Source organism: Mandrillus leucophaeus, unplaced genomic scaffold (assembly GCF_000951045.1).
Source record: "Mandrillus leucophaeus isolate KB7577 unplaced genomic scaffold, Mleu.le_1.0 Scaffold157, whole genome shotgun sequence".
Classification (NCBI taxonomy): Eukaryota; Metazoa; Chordata; class Mammalia; order Primates; family Cercopithecidae; genus Mandrillus; species Mandrillus leucophaeus.
The window spans coordinates 2401240-2417330 of NW_012101554.1; the positions used below are offsets into that span (position 1 = coordinate 2401240).

Sequence of the window (16091 nt, forward strand, 5' to 3'; positions counted from 1 at the left end):
GAGAACACATGGACACAGGGAGGGGATCATCACACACCAGGGCCTGTTGGGGAGTTAGGGGAAGGGGAGGGAGAGCATTAGGACAAATACCTAATGTATGCTAGGCTGAAAACACAGATGACAAGCTGATGGGTGCAGCAAACCACCATGGCACATGCAAACCTATGTAACAAGCCTGCATGTTCTGCACGTGTATCCCAGAACTTAAAGTAAAATTTAAAAAAAAGGAAGAATTGTTGGCGACTGTCATGGTGGCCGGTGTCGAGTTGGCAGGTGTTGCCCACGAAACTGGGGAAATGCACTAGAGCAGAGGAAGAAGTGACCCAATCTGGACAGCGGGAATTCATGAGAATGAGCAGAAACCCTGCGTGGGTGACTGTGTCACTAGAGGCGGGCACCTGGTCAAGTCTCAGGCCAGGCCTCTGCGGTTCTAAGCAGAACTCGGAGCCGGCGTTGCCTAGGAACCCCACCTTGTGTTATCGAATCCTGAGTGTTTTGGACTAGTCTCACGAAGGCAGGCGTTCAAGGATATTTGGTCAGATCGTCCGACAGCACTAAACCTTTCTTTTCCGAGTGGGCCAGGTCGTTCACTAAAGTCACCGCGATGTCGTCCTGGCTTGGGAGCCTCGGCTCGGCTGGGGCCAGTCTCTGGGTCAAGTCGAGGACAGCCTGGCTTCCCTCACTGGCCAGATTTCAAACTTTACAAAGGTTATGCTGATGGAGGACTGGGAGGAAGTGGAAGTAGAATTACCGGATTCGAGGACAAAGGAAATTGAAGCCATTCATTCAATCTTGAGATCAAGAGAATGAAAGGCTTAAGAAACTTTTTACTGATCTGGAAGTGAAATATGAAGCATCAGAGCTTCAAATTAAACCAGAATTCTATAAGTTGCGGAAATCAACTTCAACAAAAAGAGGTAGAAATCAGCCATCTTAAAGCCAGACAGATTGTGCTCCGGGATCAGTTGCTGAAACTGCCGTCATCTACTCAGTCAGTACCTTCGGGAGTTGGCGATGTACCAGCAACCACTGCAGCTTCATTCTTTTATGTGATTAGTTATCATTCTTCAGCTTTCCATGACGATGACGTGGACTTTGTTGATATAATTTTGTTCCAACGAGAAATAAACCGACTCTCAAATAAAGTTTCAAGGCTTTAGTCTAAAGTTGGCTATTGGAGGCACATTGCTTAGACTTTGAAAGCACAAGGAACACATAGCTCTGCCCAAAGTGAAACATGCAAACTACGAAATATCATTAAGGAACTGAAACAGAACCGAAGTCAGGAAATTGATGACCATCAACATGAAATATCAGTACTGCACAAAGCACACCAACAGAAATAAGTCGACGACATCAAGAAGAATTAAGTGACTATGAAGAACGAATTGAAGAACTCAAAAATCTGTTACAACAAGGTGGCTCTGGAGTTACAGAAATTGATCACTCTAAAATCTATGAGATGCAAAAACTATCCGACTTCTACAAACAGAAAAAGTGGAGTCTACCAAAAAAAATTGAGGAGCTTGAGGATAAAATAAAAGATATAAACAAAAAATTATCTTCTGCAGAAAATGGTAGAGTTATTTTGAGGAGAGAATAAGAACAGCTAAATGTGGAAAAGAGATAAATAATGGAAGAATGTGAAAACTTGAAATTGGAGTGTAGTAAATTGCAGTCTTATGCTATGAAGCAGAGTGATACTGTGATAGAAAAGTAAAGAATTATTGCACAGTGTGCCTCAGTGGAAGAAGTGTTCAGAGTACAACAAGCAGTGTCTGATGCCAAAAATGAAATAATGAGATTGAGTAGTTTAAACCAGGATAACAGTCTTGCTGAAGACAATCTGAAACTTAAAATGTATATTGAAGTTTTAGAAAAAGAGAAGTCATTACTGAGTCAAGAAAAGGAAGAACTTCAGATATCACTTTTAAAATCCAACAATGAATATGAAGCAATTAAAAGTACAGCTACAAGAGGCATAAGTTTGCATTCAGAATTAAATGACTTAAGACTTAATTTGAAGGCAAAGGAACAAGAACTCAATTAGAGTATTAGTGAAAAGTATTAGTGATAGCTGAGATAGAAGAATTGGACAGAGAAAATCAAGAAACTACAAAGCACATGATTTTGATAAAAAATCAGCTATCAAAACAACAAAATGAAGGAGATAGCACCATCAGTAAACTGAAACAAGATCTAAATGATGAAAAAAAGAGAGTTCATCAACTTGAAGATGATAAAATGGACATTCCTAAAGAGTTGGATGTACAGAAAGAAAAGTTAATTCAAAGTGAAGTGGCCCTAAATGATTTACATTTAACCAACCAGAAACTTGAGGACAAAGTAGAAGTTTTAGTAGATAAGCTAAACAAATCACACACACAAAAAAATTGTAAGTATCCAGAAGGAGAATTTGGAACTTAAGGAGCATATTAGATAAAATGAGGAGGAGCTTTCTAGAGTCAGGAATGAGTTAACTCAGTCTCTAAATCAAGACTCTAGTAGTAATTTTAAGGACAACTTACTTAAAGAAAGAGAAGCCAAAGTCAGAAACTTAAAGCAACATCTTTCAGAATTAGAACAGCTCAATGAAAATTTAAAGACAGTTGTTTGTGATGTCAAAATGGAAAATGAAAAGTTAGTTTCAGCATGTGAAGATGTGAGGCATCACTTGGGAAGAATCTATTGCTACTAACAATCAGCTTTCTCTGGGAAAAAACCACGAGTGTGGAGACTCTAAAAATGGAAGAAGGAGGGAAAGAAGCAGAATTGTGTCGGGCTGTAAAGAGGCTATTGGAAGAAGTAAACACATGAGAGAAAACCACTGAAGAACTGTCAAATGCACGTAATTTGAATACCTCTGCCTTACAGCTGGAACATGAGCATTTAATTAAACTCAATCAAAAGAAAGACATTGAAATAGCAGAACCCAAACAGAATATTGGACAAACGGATACTGATCATAAAGAAACTAAGGATATTTTGTCATCTAGTTTGGAAGAGCAGAAGCAATTGACACAACTTTTAAATGATAAATTTTTATTGAAAAACTTAAAGAAGTTCAAAGCTGCAGGAGCAATTGGATAAATATTCTCAGGCCTTAAGAAAAAATGAAATTTTAAGGCAGACCATATAGGAAAAGGACAGAAGTCTTGGATCCATGAAAGAAGAAAATAATCGTCTGCAAGAAGAACTAGAATGACTCAGGGAACAGCAGAGTTGAACCACACCTGTGACTGATCCTAAAACCCTTGATAGTATTACTGAACTAGAATCTGAGGTATCTCAACTGATCATAATCAAGGATCATCTTGAAGAGGCAATTAAACATCATCAAAAGATAATTGAAGATCAAAACTAGAGTAAGATGCAACTACTTCAGTCTTTACAAGAGCAGAAGAAGAAAATGAATGAGTTTACATACCAGCATGAGCAAATGAACACCACACACACCCAGATCTTTTTAGAGACAGATGAGAAAATTAAGAGTTTGCAAAAAACAATCAAATCAAAATCCAGTTCCATGAAGAAAGACAAGACATTCAAACAGATAACTCCGATATTTTTCAAGAAACAAAAGTTCAGGGCCTTAAAATAGAAAATGGAAGTGAAAAGCATGATTTATCTGTAAACTAGATGACAAAATGTCCTTAGTTTCTTTATGATCAGTATTCATTTGTCCAGAAAGCTTTAGATAAGCATATGTCTTTAAGTTAAAGATAATTTAAATTATGTACATCATCCAGCACTTCTTATCAGAACTCATTTTGTTTTTTAAGTTCTTCAATTTGTTCTTCTTTTGGATCTAACTGTTCTGTAAGTCTTGATGCTGAATTCAATGCAGCATTTGCTTCATCCAAACCTTCCTGTGATGATACCACTTTTCCTTCCAGATTTTCTGCCAAATTAAAACTTAAAGATAAGAATATATCTTTAAGTTTTCAATAAAAAGTTATCATTTAAAAGTTGTGTCAATTGCTTCTGCTCTTCTAAACTAGATAACAAAATGTCCTTAGTTTCTTTATGATCAGTATCCATTTGTCCAGAAAGCTTTAGATAAGATCAGTGAAAGGAATAAAAGAGAGAGAACTAGAGATTAAACTTCTAAATGTAAAGAATTTATCTTCAACTAAACAGATTGATCAGTTATCCAAAGATGAAGTTGGTAAACTAACTGAGATTATTCAGCAGAAAGATTTGGAGATACAAGCTCTTCATGCTAGAATTTCTTCAACTTCCTATACTGAAGATGTTATTTATCTTCAACAGCAACTGCAGGCCTATGCTATGGAAAGAGAATAAGTATTAGCTGTTTTGAATGAGAAGACTAGGGAAAATAGCCATCTAAAAACAGAATATCACAAAATGATGGATATAGCTGCTGCCAAAGAAGCAGCTCTCATCAAACTGCAAGATGAAAATAAAAAAATTTCATCAAACTGCAAGATGAAAATAAAAAATTGTCCACTAGATTTGAAAGTAGTGACCAAGATACGTTTAGAGAAACTGCTCAGAATTTACCATGTATCATTCGAGAAAAAGACATCGAAATATATACACTAAGTCAGAAATGTCAGACTTTATTGGCAGTTTTACAGACATCCAGCACTGGTAATGAGGCTGGAGGTGTTAATCGTAATCAGTTTGAGGGACTTCTACAAGAATGTGACAAGTTAAAACAGCAAGTTAAAAAAAAAAAAAAGGAAGAGTAGAAACAGCACAGTACAAAATATACAATACGAGTCAGCCCAGTTTCAGGAAGAGCTTCACCAACTTCAGGCACAGGTTTTGGTTGACAGCAATAATAATTCTAAATTACAAATGAACTATACCGGCCCGATTCAAAGTTATGAGCAGAATGAAACCAAATTCAAAAATCTGGGGCAGGAATTCACACAAGTTCAGCACGGCACTGGGCAGCTTTCCAATACCAAGGATCTTCTTTTAGGAAAACTTGATATTATTTCACCTTAGCTGTCTTCTGCATCATTGCTTACTCCCCAGTCAGCAGAGTCTCTTAGAGCAAGTAAGTCTGATGTGTTGAGTGAATCTTCTGAATTGCTTCAGCAAGAGGTAGAAGAGCAAAGAAAATCACTACAGGAAAAAGATGCAATGATTGGAACTCTCCAGGAAAATAATCACAGATTGTGTGATTCGATTGCTGCCACCTCAGAGCTAGAAAGAAAAGAACACAAACAAACCAACTCAGAAATTAAGCAGCTAAAGGAGAAACAAGATGTTTTGCAAAAGTTGCTTAAGGAAAAAGACCTCAAAGCCAAAAGTGATCAATTACTTTCTTCCAATGAACATTTCACTAACAAAGTAAATGAAAATGAACTTTCGAGGCAGGCAGTAACAAACCTGAAGGAGAGAATATTAATTATAGAGATGGACATTGGCAAACTAAAAGGAGAAAATGAAAAAATAGTAGAAACTTCCAGGGGAAAGGAAACAGAATATCAAGCGTTACAAGAGACTAACATGAAGTTTTCTAGATACTGCGAGAAAAAGAGTTTGAGAGCCACTCAGTGAAGGAGAAGGCTCTTGCTTTTGAACAGTTACTGAAAGAAAAAGAACAGAGCAAGACTGGAAGTTAAATCAGCTTTTAAATGCAGTTAAATCAGTGCAGGAGAAGACAGTTGTGTTTCAACAGGAGAGACCAAGTCATGTTGGCCCTGAAACCAAAACAAAGGGAAAACACTGCCCTACAGAGAAAGGTTCAACGTTTACGTGACCAAGAATTTCAGTCAAACCAGGAGCTAGAGACATTGCGTAATCATCTTTTAAAATCAGAAGATTCTCATACCCATGAAACTTTGGCCACAGAAGATAGGCTAAACTAAGAAAGAAAGTCACAGTCTTGGAGGAAAAGCCGGTTTCGTCCTCTAATGCAATGGAAAATGCAAGTCATCAAGCCAATGTGTAGGTACAGTCATTGCAAGAACAATTGAATGTAATCTCCAAGCAAAGGGATGAAACTGCGCTGCTGCTTTCTGCCTCTCAGGAACAAGTAAAGCAGTATGCTCTGTCACTGGCCAACCTGCAGATGGTACTACAGCATTACCAGCAAGAGGAAAAAGCTATGTATTCTGTTGAACTCGGAAAGCAAAAACAGCTTATAGCTGAATGGAAGAAAAAGGCAGAAAATCTGGAAGGAAAAGTGATATCATCACAGGAAGGTTTGGATGAAGCAAATGCTGCATTGAATTCAGCATCAAGACTTACAGAACAGTCAGATCCAAAAGAAGAACAAATTGAAGGACTTAAAAAACAAAATGAGTTCCGATAAGAAATGCTGGATGATGTACAAAAGAAATTGATGAACTTAGCAAACAGCTTAGAAGGAAAAGTGGACAAAGTCCTAATGAGAAACCTCTTCATCAGTCATTTCCACACACCAAAAAATCAGCGTCTTCACATGGTCCGGTTGATGGGAAGCATGCTGGGTGTCAGAACGGAGGAGATGGAGCAGTTGTTTCATGACGATCAGGGTAGTGTTACCAGGTGGATGACTTGGGTGGCTTGAAGGAGGATCAAAAAGTGTTCCCAACACACCTTTGAGACCAAATCAGCAATCTGTGCTTAATAGTTCTTTTTCAGAACTTTTTCTTAAATTTCCAGAAACAGAATCTCATTCATCTGTTCCACCACCAAAGCTTTCTGTTCAGGATATGAAACCTCTAGATTCACCAGGAAGGAGAAAACTAGATACAAATGCCCCAGAAAGTTTTAAAGATACAGCAGAATCCAGGTCCGGTAAAAGACGAGATGTAAATCCGTTTTTGGGTCCTCACTCAGCGGGTGTACCTCCTACTAACCCAGCTGGACTTGGACCTGGTGGGCCCCAGCATCTTCTTTTGAAACCCATCTTAAATATTTGGCCCACATTCACACCTTTGCTAGTGTTACCTGACAACAACGCTGGAGCTGTGTTGAAAGACCTTGTGAAACAACAGAAGATTCTCAAGCCAGAGACAGTCTAGCACTTTAAAGAAACCATGAACACTATAGATATGTACTTTATCACCAAGTGGCCTTTTAAAAAACGTCACGTATTTATTTGTAGTTAATGCTTCCTCTGAATTTAATAAAAATATTCCTAATGCTTTTAGAAATTGCAGGTGTCAAGAGGAAGTGTTTGCTATATCATCTGATTTATTCCTTCTGATTTGACCTAATTTAAGCTAGGAACATTTGATTTATCTTTCATCTTAATTTACAAAAATACAGACAGACAAAAATACTAGTAGCTATATGTTAGCTTTCTATTTCCTTCTGTGATTTCCAAGCCCATTTAAGCTGGAGATTGTGGTTTGTCAAGAGAGTTTTTTTTTTTTTTTAATGAAGAATAAAAAAATACTAGTAGTGGCTTCTCCGCATAGTGTGGAAAGTTGATCTGAAGCATATAGTGATCATCTTTAGAGGACTTTGTGGTAATAGGCCAACAAGATGGTCCCTGGAAGGTCATCGGTGCCCTGAGATGAAGTATGTATTTGGTCCTGTGCAATGTCATCATGTGTGTAAATTCTTTTGTTGTTGTTGTTTTAAATAGAGATGGGGTCTCACTATGTTGCCAGGCTGGTGTTGAATTACCGGGCTCAAGTGATCCTCCAACCTCGGCCTCCCAAAGTGCTGGGATTACAGGCATGAGTCACCGTGCCCAGCCCTGGCTGTAGATTCATGTGACTACCACCACAGTCAAGATACAGAACACTTCCATCACAAGCATCCCGTGTCACCCTCTCATAATCGTAGCCACCTCCTGATCCCTTTCCTGAATCCCTGACAATCACTAACTGTTCTCCATCTCAGTCGTTTTGTTATTTCAAGAATGTTATATAAATGAAATCAGTATGAAACCTCTTGAGACCGGCGTTTTTTCACTCAGTGTAACTCCCTTGAGATCCATCCAATTTTTTGGATGTATCACTAGTTTTTTCCTTTTTATTGTTGGATATGTAGTGCAGATATATCACTTAGTTTTAACAGCTACGATATCTATTTAAAGACATCATCTTAAAACATGTTTCTTTACACAAATTCATACAACTTTCATATAAGTGTTAAACCATACAGCTGCATCTACGTAAGTATAATTAGCAATATCACTGAACATGCCACTTCCTGATATATGAGGTATAGCAATCCGAGACCTAACTGTTCTCATCACAGTAGCGACGGAGGGCAGTGAAATTCCTTTGATAGCACTAGTACCCAGATGTCTGAAACTGAAGAGAGTATTTCCTCAATTTTTTATAAACCCATCATAAAAAATCCTAACTTGAAACCTAACTGTATCTGGATATTCATATTTTTATTAGTTGTTGAAGTTGTACATTTTTAAAAAGACATTTCTTGCAAATTTTGTAAATTTCTATATGCCTTTAAAATAGAAACATTTATGTAACAAAGAAAGGTGAAAATGAGACAAATTCAAATATGTAAATAGGCCTGGCTCAGGCCAGAACTATTTTTGGTTGCTTGCAAGTTTTGCTGTGATTAACTGTACTTTCTAATATATTTGGAAGACTAGAACTCTTAATTAGACGTTGATGGGTGAAACTTCTATTTCTGAAAAATGAAGTAACTGAGAATGCTGCTTCAGAATGTCTTCTATCTCCTTGGATAACTAATTGATACTGCCATTCTTTATTTAGTATACTTTAAAGGAAGTGCTCACACAAGTTCTATATTAGAACTGTCAAGCTGCCTCCTCTTGTTTGTTGCCCATTATTATTTCTCTATGAGTTGTTACCCCTTGGTTTTTTGGGTTTTGGTTTTGTTTTGGTTTTTGAGATGGAATTTCCCTCTTGTTGCCCAGGCCAGGGTGCAATGGCATGATCCCAGCTCACTGCAACCTCTGCTTCCCGGGTTCAAGCGATTCTCCTGCCTCAGCCTCCCAAGTAGCTGGGATTACAGGTGTGCACCACCACAACAGGCTAATTTTTGTATTTTTAGTAGAGACAGGGTTTCGCCATGTTGGCCAGGATGGTCTCAAACTCCTGACCTCAAGGGATCCACCTGCCTCAGTCTCCCAAAGTGCTGAGATTACAAGCATGAGCCACTGTGCCCAACGTACTCCTTAGTTTTCATACGCTCCTAACAGAGATACTTTCACTGACTATTCTACATTATTTGCTGCTTGCCATTGAAGTTTCATTTCAGCGTGGAGCAAATGAAACTAGTTTCTAAGTTAAAAACACACACACACAGTCCTTTATTTTTAAGAAACAGAATTTGTAAAAAGTTTTCTCTTTTAATTTGAAAAAGATATGCATGGTATTTAGGTAGTATGTCATCATATTTGAAATGCCTTTTACGACATTTTTAGTATTTCCTTCTCTGACCAAAACAACGTGTCCCCCTCTCATCCCATAGTTTAACATAATTTTAAAAGCTGTTGTGGGTGAATTGCATAGCTAAACATCACAGAGCGTGATATTAAATGGCTGCTATTTAAATAAGTATGTGACCTTGTCCTAAAGCTATACTACCTAATGTTTCCATTGTGTCATTGAAACTATAGCTGACTGGTATGCTTACTTAGTGTTCATTGATCTAAACCAGATATAACACATCGATTTTTCTGAAACTTAGCTGTGTCAGAGATGAACCACCTGCTCACAGAACCATCTTAGCAACCAGACAGTGATGAAACATATGATTCTAATGTTGGCAATAGGACATTGCTAACAGTACATTTAACTGCAACATTTTAACTACAGTAATTTTTCTGTTTATTTCTCTCTCCACTCAGAATTTGTGGTTGAATTCCACCTTCCCTGCCATAGTTTTTCACCACATTCCTAATGGTTTTCAACCTCTATACTGTAGTAGAAAATTCATCCAGCTGTTGAATTTAATTTTAGCATAATTCTGGATCAAATTGTTTGAATTTTCATTCCTGTCATTCTTGATTTTTAAAAAATGAAAGGAAGAAAAAACAAAATTAAACAAAACCTTAGGAAAAAAGGAAAGGCTTCTTTCCAACGAGCCAATTAAAACGTCCACTATTCCCCCAAATAAAGCCTTTGGTTTCTTTTAACCTCTTAATGGTTAATTGAAAAAGACTACAGAAACAATCAAAATCCTTATCCAATCAATAGATGGGGGGAAAAGCTATGTCTTCAGGGACAGAAGAGTAATGAGAATTATTTAGAAAATGCTATCATGCATCAAACTTAAAAGCATTTGAACCTGATTTTTAAAGATAATGAAGTTTTCCACATATCAAAGTATTTAAAACATCTTCCATCAACAAAAATTTATCTTTAATTTTGTGAATATTGAGTAAGTATAGGTGATATTTATTTTATATATTCCTATGGAAAAAATGCTGCTTTAATGCTCTGACATTTGTGATTATTTGCCAGTCTTAATCTTTTAACTTCTTAAAAAGTTAAATACTTATTAAGATTTTTCTATGTAAAACTGATAAATTGTCTTTTGATTTTCAGGGAAATATCTAAATGTGGGAAATTTCCAATCCAACCTTAATATTAAGTTGTGTTACGTATAGAGTTAAAGTCAATGCATTTTTTAATTTCTCAGGACCACTGTAAGGTGAAAAAATACTCCAAATAAAAATGATATATGTAAGTTGACAATGTCTTCATTCACAATAAGAAAATTTTTTTAGCAAACAAATAAAAAAAGAATTGTTGACATAGCTGCCTACCACGTGCCAGGAACTGTTCTAAACACCTTGCACATACTCAGTCATCTGACTCTCCCAGCCACCATTGCTACCACTGCAAAATGAGGGAACGGAGCCTCAGAGAGGTAAAGTAACAGCTCAAACTCACACAGCTGGTGAGTGACCCAGCCAGCACTCAGTGACCTGGTTCTAAAGCCTGCACTTAGCTGCTATTCTAGACGGCGTCTGATTTTCTTCTAGAATTTGTAGACAGATATACACGATAGAGATAGATTAAGATAGATAGATAGATAGATAGATAGATAGATAGATAGATAGATAGGGCTTTTTATTCACTCCTTTTATTTACAGTCTTTCTTATTTGTGGGAATACATTCCTGTGGATGGTGCCAAACTCTATATATACAGTACTACGTTTTTTCCTGTGTATACACACCTATGATGAAGTTTAACTTATAAATTAGGCCCAGTTAAGAGCTTAACCATGATAACTAAAAATAAAATTGAACAATTGTAAAATATACTACAATAAGGGTTGTGTGAATGTGGTGTGTCTCTCCTCTCCCTCAAAATACCTTCTTGTTCTGCACTCACCCTTCTCGTGAAGACATCAGATGATAAAATGCCTACATGATAAGATGAAGTAAGGTGAATGACAAAGGCATCGTGACGTGGCATTAGACTGCTATTGACCTTCTGACCATATGTCAAACATGAATCATTTATTTCTGGAACTGTGGTTGATGTAAGTGAAACCGTGGAAAGCAAACCCACAGATAAAGGGGCTTTCTGTACCTGTGGAGTAGCGCCATAATTGGCCTCTGTCTCCAACTCCTTATTTATTTTTATTTTTTTTATTTTTTGAGATGGAGTCTCGCTCTGTTGCTGGGTTGGAGTGTAGTGGTGCGATCTCGGCTTACTGCAACCTCCGCCTCCCAGGTTCAAGTGATTCTCCTGCCTCAGCCTCCAGAGCAGCTGGGACTACAGGCACGTGCCACCACGCCTGGCTAATTATTGTATTTTTAGTAGAGACAGGGTTTCACCCTGTTGGCCAGGACAGTCTCAATCTCTTAACCTCGTGTTCCGCCCACCTCCACCTCCCAAAGTGCTGGGATTACAAGCGTGAGCCACCGCACCTGGCCTGTCTCCCACTCCTAATGGGGAAGTAGCGCTCCACCACTGCCTCCTCACCCACTCCTCCAGGGAAAGGAAGACTCTGTTGTCTATTCATTTATCCCTGTCCCGCCAATCCATTCTCTGTTCTTTCTCTGGTCTTAGAAGGCTGAGCCCTGGGGAGTGCATCTCCTGGGCTCCCCTCACCTCTGGCTTTCTGTTGGGCACAGTCCGTGGGAAGCACCGGCAAAGACCGGAGGGTGAGAAGTGCAGTTTCTGTGTCCTCCTGTGGCCGTGGATCTTACCCTATAGCCCTTTCCATGGCCACAGCCTCTCCGAATCTCCTTGCATTCCTAGGAGAGGTAAGTCTTCCAGCTGTAGGTAGTCTCAGGGCGTCACGGTTGTTTGCTCCTGAACCCTGCCCAGGCCTCCGCGATGCTCCCTTTTCTTCTCTTGGATCTGCTCCACCAGCTCTTCACACTCTCAAGAGGTTCAGACTTAGAACAGCCTTTAACAGAGAATGGACTGGCAGGGCAGGGATAAATGAATAGACAACAGTCTTCCTTTCCCTGGAGGAGTGGGTGAGGAGGCAGCGGTGGAGCGCTACTCCACCATTAGGATGGGAAGATGGCTATTTTTTGTCAGACCCTATTTTTTCAAAGAAATCCCTTTGTGAGAAGGCAGAGTCAACAGAGGGAGCAAATTTAGGGGTCAGGTAGTGCTCCTCTTTTCCCCTGAAATCACACAAGAATGAGGAGGGCTTTCCCTGACTTTGCAAAGACTCCCTCCCCAAACCCTCTCATGGCCATCATAGCCGCTAAGCACCAACTGTGCACTCTGGCCAAGGCCAACTTGAAGCCTTAAGCAAAAACCCTCAAGAGGCCTTCCATGCCCCAGAAATGACCGAAAGGAGACCTGGCCCTCTGCCTGGGCCTCTGTTCCCAGCACCTCCTGCTCCCAGGTGCGGTGTCCCCCAAAACCCTTACCTCAACTCTGTGAGCGGAGTCAAAGGCAGATGAAATTCCGAGGAGAGCCTGGATTTCCCAGGCTGCCTCGGTGAAGTTAGAAGTCAGGTCGAGACCATCAGGTGAGAAGGGCACATGACCCCTCGTCTGGACAGGGGCCAGGCCCACAGAGCCGTCAGGCTGTCACCAGAGTATGAGTAGAAAAGTTTGTTTTCCACAACCCAAGTCCTCGCTTCTACACCCTCTCCTGTCACCCCAACCCACCACACCCCCAAATGCTTTCTGCTTGATTCTCTCAGGACCTGCTCAGGCAGAGCGGACAGAAAAGTGTCAAAAGTGTCACTGCTCCCAGGGGTAAGCACATTCTAAATAGTGAAATCCTAGAGAGGCATCCCCAAAGAGGGGTGTTAATGGGGGAATTTCAGGCAGTGGTCGGGGCAGTCCTGGAGGCAGAAACCAGACCCTCATCAACTTTCCGTTGCATTTGAAAGCGGGTTAGCCAGGGTCAGCCAGGTCACTGTGGCTGCTTTTGTGGAGAGTCACCTCTGACAGGGCCCTGCCACACCAGAGGGAGAACCAGTCGCTGAGATGTGAAATTGGGTCCAGTCCTTCCCCGACTCCCCCGCTCAGCTGAGGCCCTCAGGTAGCTGCGGTAAACAGCCTCTGTGGGTGGGTAAACAGCCCCAGGCCTAGAGGTTAGGAGTCCTGTGTTCTGTTCCTAGCTGTCTTCTAATTTTCCGCATGCTATTAGGCAGGACACTAAGCTTCTCTGGGCTTTGTGTCATGATTAGCAACGTGAAGATTAGTTGGATTAGATGGCTCTAAGGTCCCTATAACTGCAATATGCTATGATCCCCCTCCCCCTCCCTCTCCCGCCTCCACACCTGCCCAAAACAAAGCATATCTAGACAAGGCGGAGAAAGTGGCTCAGCTCAGTCCAGAGACTTCTGGGAACTGCAATAAGCCTGCAGCTCACATTTGGTCAACTGTGGACAGCTGTCTTCGGGACTGAGCATTTCTCTTCCCAGGTCAACCAAAGGTTGAGGCCTAGATAAAAGGCTTGCCCCATGCTCCGCTAGTTGAATTGCTCAGGCCACATCCGGGATTAACCAAGGCTTCTCACTGGCTCTCTGGTTTCAAGACAAAACAAAAACTTTGAAAGAGGACTGCATTCAGTGGAAAATCCCGCAGTAACAAGGCCCCTGGGAGCGCTCTGGAAGCACCATCTGTCAAGTATTTGTTCGCACAACCTGTGACCAAAACAGCCTTTTAACGTCAATACCAATAATGATAATAGCACCTCATGTATTTAGACAGCTCCCCTGACCCTTCAGAACCCCTCATCTGGGCTCAATTTGGCCTCATGCAACTTTCTATAGGAGGCAGAGCACAGGACTTTCAAATAACTTAGTCCTATTTTAGGCATGAGGAAATTGAAACTCAAAGATAGCAGAGCTAGGAAGAGATACATTCAGAGCTGGAACTAAGTTTCCCAATCAAAATTCACTGAGTTTCTCACACACCAGTGCCTCCCAAATCCCACTCATAGAGGCTGCCCAGCTGGCTGCATCATGACCATCTGGGTGTGGCCATAGAGATTTTGGAGGTCTGGGATAAACTCCCAAACAAGTATTTTTTTAGTGATGCACAGACAGATTTGGGGATCGCTGCCCACTATGCTATGTTCACGGAATCTGGGAATCCTGGAAAATCCAGACTAGAAAGACCATCAGAGCTCACTGGGTACAACCACCTTCTCTGTGTTAATCCCTCCCTGCAGCCTCCAGCAAGTACTTAGGATATAGACTCTGCTGAAACAACAGACTGAAAACACCAACAGTTGATGAAGAAGTGTCTTTTCTTCTCACATCACAGGCTGGGTGTAAACAGTACAGGGCTAATATGGCAGCTCCCTGGGATCCGGGACATAGAATTTTTCACCGTTCTGGGGTCATTAGGGTATGTTGCGGTGCGGGCTTCCCAGGAAGCCGACTTCAGGATGGAGCTCCACATGCAGGAAGCTCATTGAAGGCGCCTCTCAGGGTGAACACCTGTGGGAAGAGGTACAAAGCTGGACTAAGCAGCAGAGGGAGGAGTTGGGCTGTGACATAGTCACAACCAAGGCCTCAGCCAGGCCCAGGGGAGCCCTGAAGCTGTGGTGGCCTTTCAGAGTTGTCCGAATTGAGATAACGGAGCAGGGTCTTGATACACACAGAGAGAGACTAGTCACTGGATACCGCTGTCCCTGGGAAGGGGTGTGACCTTGGACTGGAAGACTCCCTTTAGCTGAGAGCCATTCTCAGGAGGGCTGATAGCTGAGAGCTGGCAGCTGTGGGAGTAAGGCCTTCGGCCCTGAAAGGTCATCGGGGCAGTGCAGCCTCCACTATGAGGTTATTCTGGGTTGTATTTGTGCCTCCCTAAAAATTCATATGTGGAAGTCCTAACCCCCAGTATCTCAAAATGCCACCTTATTTGGAAACAGGGTCGTTGCTGATATAATTGGTTAAGATGAGGTCATACTGGAGTAGATGGGTCCTATCCAATATGACTGGAGTCCTTCTACAAAGGGGCAGTTTGGACTTGCACTCATACAGAGGGAAGGCGACGTGAAGACACAGGGAGAAGATGGCCATCTACAAGCCAAGGAGAGAAGCCCAAAATGGATCCTTCCCTCAGAACAATCCTGCCAACATCTTGATCTCAGACTTGTGGCCTCCAGAACTGTGAGAGAGTAAATTTCCATTGATGAAGCATGCAGTTTGTGGTGCTTTGTTACAGCAGCCTCAGCAAACTAATACAGAGTGTTGCCATCACCCACGTGATCTACCATGGTTTTCCACCATATGTGCCTTCCAGCCACAGGGAAGAAGAAGGAGGAAAGAGAAAGCAGACAGACCCCCTCTGGCTAAGGGTCTAGAAGTTTCCCACATCACTTCTGTCCATATCATAGCTTGGTCACATGGCCATACTAGCCGCAGGGGAGGTAGGGAAGTGCAGTCTTTATTCTGAACAGCCATGCGCTGTCCATTAGAAATAAGTAAAAACTGGCGGGGCGCAATGGCTCACACCTGTAATCCTAGCACTTTGGGAGGCCAAGATGGGTGGATCACCTGAGGTCAGGAGTTTGAGACCAGCCTGGCCAACATGGTGAAACCTGGTCTCTACTAAAAATACAAAAATTAGCCGGGCGTGGTGGTGGGCACCTGTAATCCCAGCTACTTGGGAAGCTGAGGCAGGAGAATCACTTGAACCTGGGAGGTGGAGGTTGCAGTGAGCTGAAATCAATCATGCCATTGTACTCCAGCCTGGGTGACAAGAGTGAAATTCCATCAAAAAAAAAAAAAAAAAAAAAA

The 16091-nt window shown here is 41.1% G+C and overlaps 1 pseudogene; it reads left to right on the plus strand.

The window, feature by feature from the left end:
• LOC105536260 overlaps positions 1 to 6986 on the plus strand; it is an 8509-nt pseudogene extending 1523 nt beyond the window's left edge.
• Positions 6987 to 16091: the final 9105 nt, after the last annotated feature.